The sequence below is a fragment of the Stegodyphus dumicola genome, chromosome 10 (genome assembly GCF_044657685.1).
Source record: "Stegodyphus dumicola isolate Sdum_Otavi_A_Nest chromosome 10, ASM4465768v1".
Classification (NCBI taxonomy): domain Eukaryota; kingdom Metazoa; phylum Arthropoda; class Arachnida; order Araneae; family Eresidae; genus Stegodyphus; species Stegodyphus dumicola.
In genome coordinates, this window is record NC_140777.1 from 184,892,437 (window position 1) to 184,911,212 (window position 18,776).

The following is an 18,776-nucleotide window of genomic DNA, read 5'->3' on the forward strand; positions in this document are numbered from 1 at the left end:
GGTACCTAGAGCCATCCAATTTTGAAAAACGTAATCTTCCACCGAATAGGGGCATTTGAAAGCCCAAATTTGGAATTTGGAATGCAATTGCAAAGTTGTACGGAAAACAAAAACATTTTTATCTCCAGCACGCGAGACTGTGTATCGGAAATTGTAAAGATAGGCTCAATTTAAAATTATTTTGCGATATTGCTCTTGAATTGAATTTTATGGTTTAAGTACGAAGAACATGATATTTAATAAATAAAGGATTGGACTGGATTATTCAATTATGGCAAAGCACACTAGGGCTATCTGTCTAAAGGGAGAGACGCCTTCCTGGAGCACCTTCTAAGGGAAACTGCCTCGTATACACGTTACACATGGAGAAAACCACGAAAACGCCCATGCAGCCAGCCCGTTCGCGGGATTCGAACCTCGGACCGAACTACCAGTGTTCAGCGACTTTACCGCTCGGCCGAGCTAATAAATAAAGGCAATACACAAAATGTTAAAAACGCTCCTTTGGACGTAATTCAAAATTTGAAACCGTTCAGATTTTTTTTTTTTTTTAATTTTATTTTTTAAATCCTAATTTAGCTTTGCCACCGAAACCTGATATAACACGTATGGGAACATGACTCAACACGTGCATGTCCTATAGTGAAAATTTGCAAACTATGAAGTCAATTGTGCATAGCTTTGATGCAGATTAAACCGAACTTTTTCTTCACAGACAAAACTGAAAAAAAAATCGTGAGTACTTCAGATTTAGTTTCAGACTACTCATTTCAACTATAAAAACCTAACAAAAGCAAAATATGGAGCTGTTTGTAATTAAAATTTTAATTTGTAACTTAAATTGGAACTGTTTTGACTAAAAACTGTGGTTTTCAAACTGTGCCTAAAATATCCCTCATCTTGACAGGAGAAGTAGAGCCTTTTAAAACTGGAAAAGAACTAACAATAACTGCAATAAATGTCGAGAGAAGCTTCTCTCTATATAATAACTTACATACTGACAGCAGAAGATCTTTTACTTTCAAAATCATGAAGAACCTTTTAACAATTCAGTGCAATAGCAATGCATTTGTGTAAGATTTCAAATTGGAAGGAAAAAAAAAATTAAAGTGACAGGTTTATATAATTATTTGAATTTCAATCCGTTTGTCATTTGCGTCGTATTTTATATTATAAGATATTTCTTCCGCCTTCATGGTTCGAGCACCGGGGAGCGCATTGCTCAATTTTTCATGATGCTTCGAAATAACCTAATGTCTCTATAATATTTTTTTTTGTGGGGAGTGACATTTTTAAAGGCATTTTTTTTCTATTTTAAGTGCATTTCTGGCTATTTTTAAGGGCATTTTAGGAATTTTTTAGTTTATTAAGAACCCGGCTCTGCTTATCACAAAATAACAGAAATGGATAACTACTTTTGCAGATAAATGATAATAAATTTCTCAATAGTAAACACTCTAAAAGATATTTCTTCAATTCATATCAGACTTGTCTATACTTTAGTATATAAAGCATATAAGACATTTCTCCCGCCTTCTTAGTATGCCTTCGTGGTGTAATGGCCAGCACACTTGGCGCGTATTCGAGAGGTCCGAAGTTCGAGTCCCTGCGAGCGCATTGCTCATTTTTCATGTTTCCAGCAGTAAAAATACCTAACATCTCTACAAGCACTTGGATCTCTGGTAGATTAATATTATATTTCTGTTTTCACATTCGAAATCATTATTAAAGAATTTGTTTCAGATATTATGAAACATGTAATCGAAATTTTATCTTTATATATTGATATATGTTGTGATATAAGTGATATATGTTGTTGTTGTTAATATTACTGTGAGAAGTAAGAAGCGAGGTAACTTTTCAATGTTATACATAAAACTATAATTTGAAAGAGAATTTTGATTTGAAATTAAGAAACTAATATTTTAAAGGGTTAATACAAAAGGAAAAATTCAAAAAGATTTCGATAAACTTAGCTCTATTTTGTTGTTATTATTTATTTGTTTGCAACTGTAATCAAAAATTAACTAAACCAAAGCTTCTTTCTGTTAAAATCTACGGTTTATTATCTGCGTTATTATTAAAAAGTACCAACATAAAGATATCTTATTGGTTTAGAGGGAATGAATTCGAAATTTAAGAACCATATTGTATCTATTAAAGACTTTAAAATCTTATTTATTTTTTTTTTCTTATTCATTTTAGAAAGATCAATAATTTAATATAATGCAATTTCATAAGTTTACTTGCGTAACCGAATAACATAAAAATCAATGAATAAAGATAACACATTTAAAACTGCGTATACGAAATGAATTCAGTCAGTTTAAAGTAAATTTTTAAAAATTCCATTAATTCCTCCATGTATAACATTCTTCGTTTTTAATCGAGACTACATTCCCCACAATTTAGACCCTTCCCTTTATTTATTTGTTTATTTTTAAGAAATAAAGTTCGATCAAATACTTTATCTCTGTTTAGAAATACGAAGAGAAGTATCTGAGGAATTTTTCATTTATTCTGCAAGAATTCTGTCTAAACGCTTCTTAATTAATTTTCAATGAAAATAGTGAATCGATTGGTCAAGAAATGGAATGTTAGAAAATAATTGAATCCACAAAAACAGTCTTAAGAGCATTCTCGCAGGAAATAAAATGCAATTTGTTTCCCTACAAAAAATTTTGAAAAAAAAAAAAAAAAAAAAAAAAAAGAAGAAGAAGAAGAGGAGGAGGAAAGAAATGAGTATTTATTAATATTCTTTATTAAGAAATTCATGCGGATTACCAATCTAATCATATACGAATGAGTACCAGTGCTTTTTAAGTCTAAAAAAGAATTCTAAAATACTCCTTATAAATGAGCAAGTGCTAACTAATAATAAAAACTGAAATAATTTTGACGTTATCTAAAATTTAAAATGTAGTTTACACGGAGCCGGAATATTTTTGGTTTCCATGAGTTTTTGGTTTTGTGTAGATGTTTGCCTGCGCTAACCTTTTGGCTAATTTATTTTGTGTGGACTTCTGTAATTTCTAGTTAAGCTAACATCTTGCTGTGTGTGTACTTTCGCCTCGTCTCAGTCATGCAGATAAATTGCTAAGAACTCGGAAGAAGGTTAATGTGATAGAACACAAACGTCAAGGAATGCGTAAATAGTTAAGACATTTAAAGTTTTCAACGTAAAATGCCAAAACGAAATTAATAGCCTTCTGGATTAACGCCCTTTAAGATTTCAAAAAAAAAAAAAAAAAAAAAAAAAAAGTTTTTTCAAATTGCCATGAAATTAATATTTATGCTCACTTTTATGTATTTTTAGTATTCTCGAGTTTATTTTTGTTCTTACATATTTTTTTATAATTATCAAACTGGCTCTGAGTGAAGAAAGTTCTTATTATTTTACTCTTATAGCTAATACTTTGGCATTATGTATTTCGCTAGCAAAGCTTATTTAATTATTTAGCTTATTATTTCTCTGCCCTAAAGCCTCATTTCCCCATGAAATTCAGTCATTCCAGAATTTATACAGATTTGAATGGCAATACGATTTAGTATAAAGTTAGAGGAATATCTCATACCTACCATTTAATTTGTCTTTTGGTGTCTAAACAGCTGCCTCGCATCAGCTGGAAACCGCGACGCCGACTTGATTGGTAAATTAAGAATTTTGAATCACTGTTAGCAATCATCAATACAACAATACAACAAATTAGATACTGTAATAGAAACACTTTTAAGGAAAACTTAGATTTACAGCCAGGCCCAAACGACTTGTAATTTTAGAGTAGTATTATTTTGAATTTGTTGTTGTTGCTTATGCTCACTTGTCTAACGTAGTCAGCCCAAGCTCACGAAATTCCTCGTGGCAAGGAGCGCTAGATTACGCCTGACGTTGGCAACAGCACTGAGCACCTTGCAGGTGACAGTGCAAATTAGCTCGGTTCCGCCCCTAATTTTGATGGACAGCACCCCTAAACAACAGGTCTGAGAGTCTCCCACCCCTCTTCCCTTCCACCAAACCACACGAGAGGAATTTCGGCTCGCTGCATATTTAGAGTGCCGCCATGCCACATCGACAATATACATTTACAAACATCCATGCCTTCTCCGAGACTCGAACCCTGGCCCTTTGGCACGTCTGTCAGCTGTTCTGAATTTAACTGGCACGAGTTGGATTGAAGATATTCAAAGGACATCTGCGTCTATTTGCTTGAAGAATTCAGTTATTCTAGTGGTGATAACTCACCCTAGGTATCAAAGTAACACCTAAATAAACTTGTATTTGAGCTAGTTGAATGTAGTTAAGCCCAAGCTAGGCATTATAATATAAGAAAGATTTATATAGAGCTTGGAAGAAACAGCGCCACAAAAATGTACAAATTCCATGCATAAAATTCAGAATCGTTTATCTTCAAATATTAATTCTTTCCTTACTTCCTTAGGCATGTATAGTTATTTGTTATTTTAATGCATTAACTATTAAAAACTACTGTTATAAAAGCACTTTTATTTAATTGCATTTACATGTTGTTGTTGTTTTTTAACTGATCACGACGCGGGAGGAAAGATTTCGTGGGAAAAAGAATTAGTTCCAAAAGTTGCTGACAGAGGAAATGTGGCGCTCTTCTAGTTTACACAGCTGAAAATTGGCATGAAAAGCAGGCAAAATTTGAAACACAAATGCTCTGTTAAGTTATAACTCCTTCTTAGCATGCCTTCGTGGTGTAATGATCAGCACACTCGACGCGTATTCGAGAGGTCCGTGGTTCGAGTACCGGCGAGGGCATTACTGGTTTTTCATTTCTCCTGCTATCAAAACAAAACAGAAAACCTAATGTCTCTAGAGTGGCGCCCGAACTAAAAACAGTGGTGTATGATGATTCTCCACCACCAGTAGTTGGCGACTGTGTTCCTATTTCCCAGTCGCGTTTTGAAAGAGAGAGTATATAAAGTTAGATAGTTAGTTCTAAGAACTGGCCCCCAGCCCACCTAGCTGGCAAAACCTGCCATATGGCTATGAGGGAACAGGCTAAGCCACAAAGCATAACAAAAAAAAAAAGTTAACACAACAGAAAATAACAAACTTGTAGAGTTCCTCGCTTTGTAGCCTAAGTTACTGTTGGAAGTGAAGAATCTTAGGAACTGATAGGCGAATAATCGCTTGAGTTCGTTTGACAGGAAACAACAAGAAAGAAGGGTACACTAGCCCTTTATTATTCCAACTGAAGTTGAACAAAACTCCGTCTTGGAGTGTACAATAAAGCCGACACTTGGGCTTGAACTTAAGTGACTAAGAATTAAACTAAACTAATCTTAGCTAAAGAAGCCGAAGCTATCAAAATTCTAACAGAGTTGACCCCTTAACGTTAATAGTCTGCGAAGCTATCAAGGGCCTACAGTACGGCCGAGCGTGATAATAGCTTACGAGAGAGTAGCCTAAAAAGGCGGACGCGTGCAGCCAGAATACCTGGTATCTCTAAGACCGAAGAACTTCGCGGTTAAATACCGCTCTTCTTCATTATGCGTTCAGACGTGATTCTAAAATTTCGTTCTGGTAAGTTGAAGTAAGTAAGTTGAAGTTAAGAATCGACAGGAAAGGAATTTTAACTCAAAGTTTAACTGTTAATAAAATTAACATAATCCTTAGAAACTTAATAAACATCTGGTAATGAGTTCAGATCATACAATCGCGAGTATATAAGGCATTTCTCCCGCCTTCTTAGCATGCCTTCGTGGTGTAATGGTCAGCATGCACGGCGTGTATTCGAGAGGTCCGTGATGGTTCGAGTGCCGGTGAGTTACGTGATGAGGACATTGCTCATGTTTCCAGTTAAATATTGCTCTCGCTTCTTATTGAAAAGAGCACCTAAAGACATTTTGGAGAGATAGATACCAAATATGAGCTATGCAAATGTCACTTGGACAGAACCTTAAGTTTAATTTCAGCTTAGATCAACCCTCGGACTCGGGGCAAGTTTGCCTATGTTAAATTTTGCTTGATCGATATAATACTAGTAGTTGACAACTGCTAGTATTATATCGGCAGGAACTCATGCTCAGATAATGTTGGTCTCTTCTAGTTTTCATACTTTTCCGCTAAAAGTTCTTCTCTATACACTCATACTCTTTCTAAATATTTCTTCATTTTCCAAAAAATATACCTGATGTCTCTACAAAGTAACGGCAACAGCTTCAGTAATTTAATCTGTCACTTTTCCCCAGCTCGCTCTGTTTCTGAACTTGATTTATCTTCGCCAATCGAAAGCGACCGCCTCTCTTCGTGAATTTAGAAGTCGTAACTATCTACGTAAATCTACCTAAATTCATTAAATTAATTAATGCTTTTAAATTCATATATTTAGAAGTTTGAGGAAAGGGAATCCTTAGCAATTCAGCTTGGTAGACGGACAGACTCATTCAGCTGTGATTGCATTCGTAGACGTCTTCAATGGAAACATTGCTGGTAGTAAAGCAGTGCCCAGAGAATAGCACGACAATTGGATTTGCATCTTTTAACGTTAGGGCAAATCCTGCGGAAAGTTCTTTACTTCTACCCATACAAGACAAACCGACTGCGATTAGGATAAAAATGTAGCTTTTGCTCTGTCATTTCTCCCCAGGATGAAGGCGACGATGCTTTAGGTCCCTTCTCACCTAAATGGGACTTTTAACAGAAATTTTGCGCATCTTTGAGTTTCTTTTTGCTAAAATTTTAGTTCCAACGTTTTAAAATTATACTATTATTTTTCCTGTTTCTTCCTCTTCAATAGGTTTTAGCGAGAAGACTCTTCGTAAAATTATCAACACATATAGTAACTGAGAAGACGCTGGTATTAAAATATTTGGAATTTTATTCTGGAGATTTTATTTTAGAATAAGCTGCAGAAAATTCCAAAGGAATGTCCTTAAGTATTTCTCCCTTAAATACCTTACTTTAAATAATTTAGTGGATATTCGTGATTTTCATTCAAGTATTTCGACCGAATAAAATATTATAACAAGAAAATTTCATTTGTTGAAATCTAGTGATGATTTCTTTAAATATTTTGTTAAGAATAAAAGCTACTTTTCTTTTCAATTTAATTTCTATGGCAATTCGGAATCTCGCTATTCTTCAGCTGTCTCGACGATCCATGAGACTAACCCCTACAAAACGGATAAGCGTCCCCCCCCTTTAGCTACATCTTGAGTCTGTTTCAATTTAAAGAGCATGCCATTTCGGTTTTAATCGGAAACCGTCTTGAGAAAGTTTCTCCACCCACGTATGCATGGCTTAACATGACAAACATTTATTTCCTTAAACAGGAAACAATTTAAAAGTCCTTTTGCACCCTCCCCCCAAATGGATAACAGCATGTTGCTCCTCTCTTCGAGATCCATCGGCATTTTCAAAATTGAACTACACATGTGCAACTCGTACTTAGTAAATAATAAAATGAATGCCATGAATTAAGATAGTTCTGCCACCTATGAACATATACGGAATTTACAGATTGTTATTTTCAACAATATCATGCTAATAAGTGACTTACTGACTTCCCCTCGTGTTTATGAATATGTGCTAGCACTCATTAATAGTTTAATGATATTTAATAATTCTGAAATCTCACTTCATTAAGTACATTCGTATTGCTAAAAATTCTAAAAATATAAACATTTCTTTCCATTTTTCTTGCTTTATAATGTCACTGTATTCTATTCTAATTTAACAAATTTAAAAAGAAAAAAATCTGAAAGCTTTCAGATTTTACATTATGCCCGAACGGGCTTTTTTAATATTTTGTGTGTTACCTTAATTTATTAAATATCACGTTCTTCGCACTTATACCATAAAATTCAATTCAACAGCATTATCTCAAAATAATTTTAAAATGAGCCTATCTTTAGAATTTCCAATACACAGTCTCGCGCGGTGGAGATAATTTTTTTTTTTTCGTACAGTGTTGCCATCACTCGCTTTGAAATCTTTGAGTTTCTTAATAAAAAATTCGAATTATTACAAAATATGAAATCGATACTAAAACAAATTCCAAATTCGGGCTTTCCAGATGCTCATATTCGGAGGAGGATTACATTATTCAAAATTTGATGGCTCTAGATACCGTTGTTTTATCACTGTGCGAGAAACATATATACATTCATGCAGATTCTTCATTGGTTAATTTGTTTAAAAATAACACTGGGCGATAATATTGGATGGCAATAGTTTGAAAGTGAACCGACTTTTAAAGTTTTCAATGCAAAATGCCAAAAACTAAATTAATAGCCCTTTGGGCTAATGATTTTTTAAATAAGTTTTTTGGATTAGAAGTACAAAAATTATCGTCTATTTAATAAAATTAACATTTAATCTATTAAATAAAACTATAAAAAGTGCATTAAGCTCGATCTGTTTTTAAAGACATTAAAAGAAATGTTATTGTGTTCCGCTGGATCAGAGAACTTTCATAAACTTTCAGTAAATAACTAACAAATTTCCGTTGTTTGATCCGCTTCTTCAACATTTAGTATTAATAGCAGACCAAAGAATATCCTGGTGTTTGTTTCCGCGAAATTGCAGGGAATTAAAGCTTGGAGGAAGGAATTCTCTCATTTGCTAGCAAAGAGAACGGATATCAAAGGCCACAAATCAAAGTTGTAAACTCTAACCGAGCAATAATTTCCTTTTCTATTTAAATCGATATCAACGGTTGGCAAAAGCCAGCGTAGTGATGCCATTTATGTTTGAGTTTGCAAGTCAAAAATACTGCCTTATGTAAATAGGATTATCTGTAAGAAATTAGGAGTAATTCAATTTCCTAATTCAATTTCCCAATTTAATGAGTACTTCAATGGATTTATTTAAGTAATCTAACATGGAATTTAATGGCGGAATGCATTATAGTAGAATAATAGCTCTTTAGCTAGGAGAAAATTAATGATTTTAATCACATTGATTAGGTAGTTATTACTGTTTAATTTTAAATCTTAACAATCTAATCTTTTAAATCTTAACGCTTACTGATATACAGGGTGTTTATAAAGTCCCGGATCCATTTTGATGTTTAATAATTCATAAAATAATAAAGACAGATTAAAATTAATAACATAAATGGTTAGATAGACTCAAAAAATTTCATGACCTTTGTCAATGAACTTCCACGTGTGCCCCCTTCGTCACACGGAGAATATCAAGTCGATATTCAATTTCACGCCAGGTACCAGCAAGCGTGTGTTGTGGTGTATGCATTCTTCTTAATATCCGGTCGAATAAAACATCACATACAAAAGTATACTAGAACAAACACATCAAAAGTAAATATAACATTGCAATAGTTGCCAAAAACAAAAAAGAGAAAAATGCAATTAATAAGCAGACGATATTTAGAAAAGTACAGATATTTAGACTGGAAAATGAAATTATCTGAAATTAACCACACGCGCAGACGATATTTACAAAAGTAAAGATATTCAAACCTGAAAAGGAAAATATATAAGTAATTCCATCAATAAATGCCAATTTTTTTTATATCTTCATTATTTTATGAGTTATTAAACATCAACATGGGTCTGGGACTTTATAAACACCCTGTATACAAAGATATAAACTGTGAAAAATGAAAACTTAGATACGATGCTGTGATCAATAGCTTATGAATATGTTTCTTCAACCTTTCACGCTCGAGAGCCACATAAATAAATTCACAAAGATCTGGGGACCACATGTCTGTAAAAAGTATATTGTAGTCAGAAAATTTATATAAAAAAATCTGATGTGTACACCACATGACTTCCTTGTACGGAATATTAAATTATAAGCATTTTTTCTTGCATTTCATTTAAACTTATTGGATTGAATTAAATCTACTTCGCCGACAGCGCATAAACCAGAATAGAATCAATGCATTCTTTAAAATTCACTCTAGTATTTGTTTACCATAGCGACACTCTGGCGCTAGATTCACTTAACAGTATTAATAATTATATAACAGTTAACTTATAATTATATAACGGAAACTAAATTAACTGTTATATAATCCAATAATTATATAACAGTTAACTTATATATTTCGTTCATATTATAACTCATAATGCACAAAATTTATATCATTTAAAAAATAGAATTATCTAATCGTTGCCACATGTTCCATTCAAATACTATAATAAAGCTAGAATGATGTATAAAAGAAATTAAGTAAGCAAAACAAAAAAGAAACAGTTTTTCACAGACGATTGAATATTTCTCATTTAATTAATTCAGTTCTCACTTCGCGAGAAGGCAAAAATACATAAAAACTCAAAATATCTCTATTAAAAATTACGAAGTAAATTTTAAACACTTATTTCCTCAAAAAAATTCCAGAAAGAATTAAGCATGATTTAATGGGCAATAATAAATGAATGCGTTATCTTTGTTGTTGCGAAGCTAAGTTTCTCTAGATTGGTAACAAATCCACTAGTCTCCTGTTTCAAATGTAAACATCAATGGCCGCCATAGAAAAAAGGCTTAGCGGCACTTAGACAACTTAAAATTGTTGATAATTCTAAAAATATTGCATACAGATTTACTAAAGGCATAAAAACCTTAACCGGAAGATAAAAATAACATAATACAATCATTTTTAAGCAAAAAGTGTACAATTTACAAACATATAAGAGTAAAGAAACTGAGATCACTGAGCCGGGTAGCAGAGTGGATATATATATAAATATATTTATATACGTTTGGTACGGTCGATTGCAACCAAAATACGAGGTGCACATCTACATGTTATAGCAGTCCTATATACAAAATTTCAACGTTCTTGAGCTACTCGTTTTTGAGTTATGCGAGATACGTACGTACGTACGTTCGTGCAGACGCCACAAAAAAATCTCTTCAGAAGTCATTTTAAAGCAGTTTTATGATTTTTTTGAAGGAAAAGAGTCTTTTATTCTGTTCTTACGTACAGATATCACGCAAAAACACCGTTAAATTGCATTCGATAGCGGTCAAAATTAATATTTTCGTTGAAATATGCTGCCTGAAACTTTTCGCGATTACAATACTTCCTTTTTACTTCGTACAAGGAAGTAAAAAGGGAGGTTTGTTTTGCAAGACTACAGCTGATTCTAAGCGAAGAGATAGTGTTACAGCATGGGTGTCTAAAGTGCGACCCAAGCGCAAATTACGAAAGTATTTAAATTTACACATTTTTATTAAAAAAATAAATGTTTGAATTTGATTAATATATAATCGATTCATTGGCATTTATTTTAAAATAAAAATTTAAATAAAAACATCTTAGTATATCATGATGTATTAACTGCAATTCAACTGAAAGGAAAATTTGAAAATGTTTCTTTACTGAAATTTTATAAAGATCACCCACCCCACAATAAATATCCTAATTTTCACAATCATGTTTTATTTAATGTCTTCAGCTTTTGGCAGTACCTATATTTATGAACAATTATTTTAAAGAAGCATACAAAAAACAAAAATGGGACAAAGATCACTGACAAACATTTTGGAAATGCATTAACAATTGCAACCTCGTCTATTGAACCCGATATTGATTTGCTGGTTCAACAAAAGCGAATTCACCCATCTCACTATAATCTGAATTTCTTCCATCTTTATGAAATCCAAACTAAATGAAACGAAACTTTTACAAATTAATAATAAATATGTACCTATATATATCTAATTCAAATTAAAAAATTATTAATAAAAAGAAGTTAATTTATTTTAATAAAACAACATAGAGCTAATTTCAATTTGTTAAAAAATATTGTACGTGTGGCACTGCAATTTTTTTTTCTTTGCAATGCTACCCCGCGAATTTTTCCCTTTACAATGTAGCCCCCAAACGGTCATAGTTTAGACACCCATATGTTACAGATTTGTATGTATGTATATACATTGGTTCCAAAAGGTCAACTGGGAATTGAATTAAAATCTTCTAAATTTTTTTAACTATGAAGAAAAGTATAAAGATGATACTACAGAACGATGTTACAAAATGAACTTACAATAAAAAAAAAAATAAAAAAAAAAAAAAAAAAACTTAAATTACTAATTAACTAATTAAACTATTAATTGGTAGGAGATGGTAGTTAATTTAGTTTTCAATGTGAAATTTGGCATTGTTTTTGCTCGATTAAAGCTTCAATGTCCGGTTATATATGTGTTGTTGCAATTCCTAAAGTCTCCTCCAAATGTTTGTCTGTCAGCCGTGTTTTGATTTTAGGATTTTCATTTTACAAAAAAGCTGTTCACATATGTAGGTACTGCCAAAGATAGAAGGCATGAAGAGTGCATGTTTATGAATCCACATACTTCGAATAAAAATGAATTAATTTAGGATTTTCAAGAAACTTGTATTTTTACTGCAGAGTCACACTGTAAATCTATAAATTCTAATTGGAGTTGGAACAATATTACATAAGATAACTTACATAAGAAAAAGTGAAGTTTTTGAAAAATTTGTCATTTTCAGAAAATGTTGTCTCAGATATCAGGCATGTCAGTAAAATGTTTTAAATATGAAGAATAAGAAGAAAAAAAAGTTTTTTTTTACGACAAAAAGCTGACAAGGCAATTTTTCTTGAAATTCTTCAAATTCAAGTGTGGGGCCACCAAAATACCTTCAGCGGGCCACCTGTGGCCCGCGGGCCATGGTTTGAAGACCCCTATGTTAAAGTAAAGTGTGTTAAAGTAAATATTGCTGCGTGCGTACGTGTTCGTAATAAATTGAATGCACAAGTCCGATAAAAAGTCAATAAAATTTATTCTTATCACAAGAAATAAAAACAAAATTTTGAGATTTTTCTCACAGATATAAGTACAATATCACATCACGTAGCAGTTACATTTTATACTCCTAAAACGTTAAATAGAACTCAATCCAAAACGCAGAGAAAGCTAATCCGAACTCACCACAAATTAGCTACAATCAACAACAAAAACTTAGTAAACAACTGAATTTAAGGTATTTTAATCCGGATTTTATAAGCTTTTTAATCATGCACGAGAACATTCTGTTAGTTTCTCAAAGTTTCTGGAAAGCAAAAGAGTACAATTACGAGATATCTATTTATTAAATGTTAAATACGCTTACTCCTGTATTTTTCCCTTTTTCGGCGTAGCTTTCTCTTAAAACTCGTCACGCGCTGCATTGCACGGGGAAATGAAACAATTTTAATTACATTTCTCTTAAAAATAGAAAACTACATACGGAAACCGTAACAATATGTTAAAATATATTAAAGGAAACAACGAAAACTTCATGGCAGCAAAATTGCTTACACCTATAATGGAAGAAGTCCAAGTCTGTTTCCGCTTTCAGTTAAATTTAGCTTTCTAGCTTAATTTAAGTTGATAAGCACTGCTCATCAATGCCGTGGTAATGGAGCCAAATCGACTAATGATGTCGATTTGACTCCGACCGTGCTAATGGAGTCAAATCAACTGTTTGTCGTATAACATCCGATTAAAGCACAACTCAACTAAAAAATAAATAAACTAAAGCTATATCGCCACTATTTACTGACTTCCAAAAACTTAATCGAAACTTCCCGGTAGAAAAGGCTTGACCACTCGAAAGATTTTAAGTGGGCCTAATTTATACAATTAATTATAATTTCGTGAAAATAAGCAAAAAAGATTGTTAGGGATCCAGTGAAAAAATGCTGTACCTACAGTCTGCAACCCCCCCCCAGACGCTGACTGCTTTGATGAGCTTGAGTTCGAATCCAGGAGAAGGCATCTATTTTATTTATTAGTGTAAATGAAAACTGGCACAAGGGGGTACTCAAAATGTAAGTCGAGCCGAAAGTTCTGTCGAGTGGTTGGTGGTAGGGGTCTACTACCACACTGTGCCCATATACTTATTGTGAAATGGTAGTTGTTAGGCACATGCATAGACAACTCTAATGACTGCCTGATCTGCCACTTTGGGTTTTGCATTTAGGAGAATCCACTGCTGCTTTTAACGTTCTGTGTGTTACCTTTATTTATTAAATATCATATTTTTCGCACTTAAACAATAAAATTCACTACAACAGCAATATCGCAAAATAATTTTAAATTGAGCCTATCTTTAGAATTTCCGATACAGAGTCTCGCGCGCAGGAGTTAAAATGTTTTTTCTGTACAACGTTGCTATTGCTTGCTTTAGAATCCATTAGTTTGTTAATCAAAAATTCTGTAAAGGTTTACAAAATATGAAATTGATAATAAAACAAATTCCAAATTTGGGCTTCCACATGTCCATATACGTAGGAGGATTACGTCATTCAAAATTAGATGCCACTATGTACCGTTGTTTTATCACAATGCGAGAAATATGCATACATATATGCAGATTCTTCATTATTTAATTTCTTCAAATATAATACAAGGCGATAATATTGGGCGGCAACAGTTTGAAAAGTGAAACGGACATTCAGAATGATTCAACGCAAAATCGCAAAACGAAAACTAGCCCCTCAGGGACAAAGCCCCTTTCGACTAAAAACTTGGACAACATGATCTTCATTCGAGAACCCCGTTTATCCTTTAGCGTGATATTATTTATTTATTTATTTATTTTTTATTATTTTTTTTTTTCGTGTGTGTATGTGTGAAATTGTTGTTGAATTGAATTTTATGGTTTAACCTTACAGCACGCGCGTATATGCAAAATTTACGACAAATTCAGTTTTGCATTGCATTTCCATCTCACTAACATAAGAACGTTTACTTATATTTGAATGCTATATCATTTGTATTTTGCAATAATAAGGTTAATATTTTATTCCTTAACAAATTTATTATCAATATTCAATCATTTTTGTCGTTTTTCGAGCCCCAAAAATGGATGTCGTAAAAAATACGACGCGCGCGTGCTCATGTAAAATTGTCAAGAGCGCGTGCTGGAAGGTTAAGTGCGAAGAACATGATATTTAATAAATAAAGGTAATATACAAAACGTTAAAAAAAAGCCCCTTTGGGCGTAATATAAAATCTGAAAACTTTCAAATTGTTTTTTTTTTTTTTTTTATGTTTTTCAATTTTTAATAAAGATATTTCAAGGTTATTTCGAAGCATGAGAGATGAAAACCGAGCAATGCCCTCGACGGGACTTGATCCACGGACCACTCGAATACGCGCCGAATGTGCTGACCACTACACCACGAAGGCATGCGAAGAAGGCAGGAGAAATACCTTATAAGTTTATATGGATTTTTGCCTTGTCACGAAGACAGAAGTGAATTAATTGAATAAGAAATCTATCCCTAATGAAATTTGAGAAAATAGGTTTAAATGAAATGCAGGAAAAAATGCCTATAATTTAATATTCCGTGCAAGGAAATCATGTGGTGTACATATCAGATTTTTAAAAAGAGGATTATGAACAAACATTAGCTTGGTTTGCAACCTTAAGGAAGAAGTTAATATGCAAAAACAACATAAACTTTCATTATACTTAACATTTCATCCACAGTCGTTAACTGATAATACACAATTCAATGCAGGAAGACCTTCCCATAAATAGGGATAATTAGATAAGACAGACTGCAATTTCCGAGAACAATAGACACTCCATGTCATCTAAATTATCCGACATAGAGTGCAATATACTTATGGTAATAAGGTTAAAAGCAGTACTACTTATAATACTACTCTTGGGAAAATTGCTGCTGATCTTTTGATAGAAAGCACTTAGCAAATGAACTCCGAAATTTTTGAAAACAAGTCTGTCCGAATTATTACCCTATCAGTGTGGTCGAATATCTATAAGAATTTAATATTTCGGCACTGTTTGGTTATAGTTGAGATTAACTTTCTGTAGATTATTTATTGCGCTCTCTGATGAGTCATGTGTGTTAATGAAACGGAAATGTGATATACTTCTTTTTATTAAAATAACTGGCCGTTTCGTCTGGCTTTTAAATGTACCGGGAAAATGTCTAAAGGATATTTTTTATTAAAATTTACCAATTTACCCTAATTTTTATAAATACCTAAAGGATAAATTTAAAAAAAAACTGCGCAGAATTTTACTCTGCAGAACAACTTTATCAAAAAAAAAAAAAAAAAAAAAAGAGAAAGAAAAGAAAGAAAAAAAAAAAGAAAAGAAAAACACAGAAATTTCAATAAAAGTTTTAAATATATATAAAAAAATTACAATGAAATAAGCAATATCCTTTAACACAAATATTAATTATCCTAATTAATAAGTTATCCAACTTCCCGTTGCACAATCTTAAGAATTTAAATGGTATAAAGGAAGTTAAGAACTTTGTTTCCTAAAAAAAGTCATGCAAAGTTTTTATGTAATTAAAATTATATAAAATTAAAACATAATATAAAAATTACAATGAAATAAGCAATAAATCTCATATTTTCCAGAGAAAACAGTCAGCAGTGCAGTGTCCAAAGCAATGATAGAAAAACTGTTGCCAAAATCACATTTCTAAAAGAATGAAACTATCATCAGAAAGCAATAACCAATCAAAATTGTGCTTCGTGGATGCCATAGTTCAAAATATACAAGCCTCTTTGCCATTAGTTAATAAAGAGAGATAGAAAAAAAAGGAAATTTTTTCTGTTGTGCCTCGCGAGACACATGCGCGTCAGAATAAGAAGATTGCGTTGTGGGTGTTGCGTGTATAATAAATAATATTTTATCTCATATTTTCAACAGTCAGCAGTCCAGTATACAAAGCATTGAATGAAAAACTGTTGCCAAAACCACATTTCTAAAAGAATAAAACTATTCAAAATGATGCGATTTCATCAACAAAGATAAAATTTAAAAAATATGACTCGAATTTTGAAAAAATTGCTTCGAGGTGCACTGGCTCTTGTCTAGATGCACCTATTTACCAAATTTCATAGCCCTGGGTCTTTTAGCTTACGTTCAGCACGAACGAAACAGACACATACTCTTTCTTTTATTATATGTAGAGATAGAATACATTAAAAATTGATGCAACTAATTATCTTTTTTAGTCTTTAGTTGAGGTGATTTCACACTTAAATTTAAAACCAGAAGTCCTTGAAGTCAATTTTTTATTTGTCCTGGGATTTTCTTTCAAATGAATTGTAGTTAGTAAGAAAATCTATCATTTCTTAGCAAATAATTCTCTTCATATAGAATATTTTCCTTCGTTACCTTTCCTAATATAAACGTATTCCTTTGCCAATTGAGCCCACCAGTGGCAGAGCGGTAAAGTCGCTGAACACTGGTAGTTCGGTCTGAGGCTCGAATCCCGCGAACGAGGCCGGCTGCATGGGCGTTTTCGCCGTTTACCCCATGTATAACGTATGTACGAGTAAGTTTCCCATAGAAAGTCCTCCACAAAGGCATCCCTTTCCTTAAACAGATAATCCTAGTGTTTTTTTCCCTAATCTCAATAAACCAAACCAACCTCTGTTAATTAAGACACAATAACACGCCGAATAAATACTAATTCAGAAGACAAACAACAAAAATCAGCGTTATATTTACAAAATTTCCACAAGACTAGTGGATTCCACAGGACAATGGTTAGTTCCACAGGACAATGGTTTTACCGAACCACCATCCTCAGCTGCAAAAGCGCAAATGTTGCGGTTTTGCAGCTGAGAATGATGGTTCGGTAAAACCATTGAAACTAGTCCTTCTGAATTAGTACAACCTCTGTTAATTACTTTTTTCTTTTCAAATTTTAGATATCAACGATCAAGGTCCGTAGAAAGAACAGGTTAGCTCACTTGGGGTAAGCAAACGAAAATGCGTTCTCGCTGTCTATTGGCTGTGACGTCACTGAAGTTTTCTCTCCTCAGATCAACATAGATTTTTGCATTGATTTAAGCTGAATGTAAGCTTGTGCGCGACTGTAGAAACTCATTCTTTTTTTTTTTTTTCCTCTCAAATATAATTAAATTTATGTAGCATAATGGTTGGTACGCACTGCGCGATTGCATTATGCACCAATAATGCAGGCAAAATAAATCATAATCAGCAAAATGTATTATTTCATAGGTATAGAAACTTATAGTGTTTTTTCATTTGACAAAACTGCGCGATTGCATAATGCACCAATAATGCAGGCAAAATAAAACATAATCAGCAAAATGTATTATTTCATAGGTATAGAAACTTATAGTGTTTTTTCATTTGATATAAGTTATTTTGAATTTTCGGGTTACTTAAATTAATTTATTCATTAATATATATAGAAACTTCTATGCATTTTTTAGGTGTAGTTATATGCCAACGGTTTTGAATATTGTTGTGAATTGTGACAGATGCATATAAATATGCTTAAATAGTTTTAAATTATGTGTATGTAGCTCACTGCATTAACTAACTCGTGTTACACATGGAAAAATGGCCATGCAACCAGCCTTTTCTCCAGGAATTGAAGTCGAACCACCAGTGTTCAGCTGATAGCCTTGTCAATTACTTAGAATTTGAGCCTATTGTACTGTTAATATGGTACATGCTAGAAATACAATATCATTAATACACGGGGTACATGTAAGCAATAAGAAGGACTAACAACACCGCAGAGTACAGAAAGCAACATATTAGAAGTCCACAATTCATTTGGCAAATTAAGTTGTATTACTATACTTAAGGCTATCAGTTCTGGATAATTTAGTTACAGTAATTTTGCAAAGATAGTAAAGCAGTTCCTTCAGCAATATTAATTTCCTAATTATTAAGGCTTTTTTCTTTCATATTATTTGAAAACAGAGTAATACACAGCATGCATTTAAATGCAATCAAAATTTAGGAAATGTATGATTTAAGAATATAGAAACGTTTGAAAAACAAATATGC

General features: G+C 32.6%; 1 protein-coding gene across 1 annotated transcript in view; it reads right to left on the minus strand.

The window, feature by feature from the left end:
• The window catches only part of LOC118196774 (ion transport peptide-like), a 62,568-nt gene extending 53,425 nt beyond the window's left edge, over positions 1–9,143 (minus strand). Inside the window, exon 1 of the mRNA XM_085826133.1 lies at positions 9,120–9,143. The gene's annotated coding sequence lies outside the window, so the exon portion shown is untranslated. The remainder of the gene's footprint in view (positions 1–9,119) is intronic.
• Between the last annotated feature and the right edge of the window lie 9,633 nt (positions 9,144–18,776).